The sequence below is a fragment of the Sapajus apella genome, unplaced genomic scaffold (assembly GCF_009761245.1).
Source record: "Sapajus apella isolate SASKATOON/1434 unplaced genomic scaffold, GSC_monkey_1.0 scaffold6, whole genome shotgun sequence".
Lineage (NCBI taxonomy): Eukaryota > Metazoa > Chordata > Mammalia > Primates > Cebidae > Sapajus > Sapajus apella.
Genome location: NW_022436946.1, coordinates 14,434,903 through 14,437,188, shown reverse-complemented (window position 1 = coordinate 14,437,188; position 2,286 = coordinate 14,434,903). Strand labels below are relative to the sequence as shown.

Genomic DNA, 2,286 nt, shown 5'->3' with positions numbered 1-2,286 from the left:
GCTGGCTAATTTTTGTATTTTTAATAGAGATAGGGTTTCACCATGTTGACCAGGCTGGTCTTGAACTCCTGACCTCAGGTAATCCACTTGCCTTGGCCTCCCAAAGTGCTGGGATTACAGGCAAGAGCCACTGCACCCAGCCTACTATAACTGATTTCTAACTGAGCATATCAGTCTCTTCTTCATTGATGGCATCCTTCACCCACACTGATTGAATTATTTTTATTATTTACGTACCTGTTTTAAAAAAATAATGGCTGTTCAATAAAATAGGACTTTTTTCTTTTTGGCTGAGCACAGGGGACTTTACTGATGGAACATGACAAGGTGGAGCTTTCTAGGCCCCTCCCTTTTCAGGTAGTCTGCATGGAAATTGTGAAGAGGGGAGACTGTGAAGAGCATGATCGGGTCTGAGCAAAGCAGGGACTCCACAGCAGCTGAGGGCCTCTCTCTTCCTCTCATGCTCTCACTGCAGCTGGAGGCCATGTGGGCCATGAGGTTCACCACCCTGTTGCTGTAGCCAAATTCACTGTCATACCAGGAAATAAGCCTAATAAAGTGGTCATTGAGGGTAATACCAGCTCCAGGATCAAAGTTGGAAGAGTGAGTGTCGCTGGTGAAGTCGGAAGAGACAACCTGGTGCTCATCGTAGACCAGGATGCCCTTGATAGGGTCCTCTGACTCCTGTTTCACCACCTTCTTGATGTCATCACATTTGTCAGGTTTTCCAGACAGCAGATCAGGTACACAACTGACACGTTGGTGGTGGAGATATGGGAGTCCATGCCAATGAGCTTCTTGTTTAGCTCAGGGATGACTTAACGGTAGCCTTGGCAGCTCTAGTAATTAAAGTTATGGTGTTCTGGAGCGCCCTCTGACCATCAGGCCACAGTTTCCTGGAGGGGCCATTCACAGTCTTCTGGGTGTCAGCGATGACATGAACTATGGTCATAAGTCCTTCTGCGATACCAAAATTGTCATGGATACCCTTGGCCGGGGGCGCTAAGCGATTGGTGGTACAAGAGGCATTGCTGATGATCTTGAGGCTGTTGTCTCACAATTCACTTTCATCATGAACATGATGGCTTCAGCAGAGGGGGCAAAGATGATGATCCTTTGGGCCCCTCTCCCCAGAAGTGAGTTCCAGCCTTCTCCATGATGGTGAAGATGCTGGTGGACACTACAGTGTACTCAGTGCCAGCATTGCCTCATTTGATTTTGGTGGGATCTTTGTCCTGGAAGATGGTAATGGGATTTCCATTGATGACAAACTTCCCATTCTCAGTCTTAACGGTGCCATGGAATTTGCCATGGTGGAATCATACTGAAACATGTAGACCAGGTAGTTGACGTCAATGAAGAGATCATTGATGGCAATAGTACCCACTTTACCAGCTAGTGACCAGGCACCCAAAATAGCCAAATCCCTTGACTCCAACCTTCATCTTCACCATCATATGGCTGGTGCTGTGATGGACAAGTAAATGCGGCTGTCTCTCACGGGAGGAGCAGAGAGCCAAAATAGGGCTTATTCTATGCTTCTAAGAACTGAATCCTGGCCACACTTATTTCTCTAATGCTGTCTCCTCTGGCTGAAAGTAACAAACAGAAAGCCCAGTATCCACTCACACAAATACACTCATCATTCATGCCTTTGTTGCAGAATGTGTCTGTCATTCTTGATTAGGTTGTGATAATAATTTTACTGTTTACTATTTATTGAGGACTTACATTGTACCACAGCTTGTTCTAAGCCCCTTGTGTGCACCTATGTTGTAGATAAAAGAGCTGAAGTTTAGAGGAGTAGTTTGCCCAGAGTCATACATTCTGCAAGTAGGGTTTCTGAGATTAGAATTCCCAGCATTCTAATACAAGCCTGAGTTTTTAGCCATGATACATATTGCTACCTGCTTATTTCTCACACTGAAGAATGGAAGGGATCATACTGACACTACAAACCTAACATATACATCTTGTTTTCAGGAGGCAATAAGATAAATTGCATGGAAGCTCTGTTGGGAGGAATTTGGATGCTGTTACTGTCCCTTACCCTGAAGGTAATTATAAGGTCTTCTGAGCCCAGAGCTTGGCAATAGTTGCCAATGTTGATAAGCCAAAGGTGGAGTATTTTCCTTTTTCCTTTGGTTAAAGATCAATTCACTTCTTTCATGTTTTCTTTTTAGTTGATAATAAAGGAGAATAAAATGATAACAGATGTGAATACTTAATCATGTTGCTTAATCTTATGGAGTGACATAAAAATATGGTTTGCTTTATCTAGACAGA

At 43.9% G+C, this 2,286-nt stretch overlaps 1 pseudogene; it reads right to left on the bottom strand.

Moving 5' to 3' along the window:
- Window positions 1-306: 306 nt before the first annotated feature.
- Window positions 307-1,677, bottom strand: LOC116548982 (annotated as a pseudogene).
- Window positions 1,678-2,286: the final 609 nt, after the last annotated feature.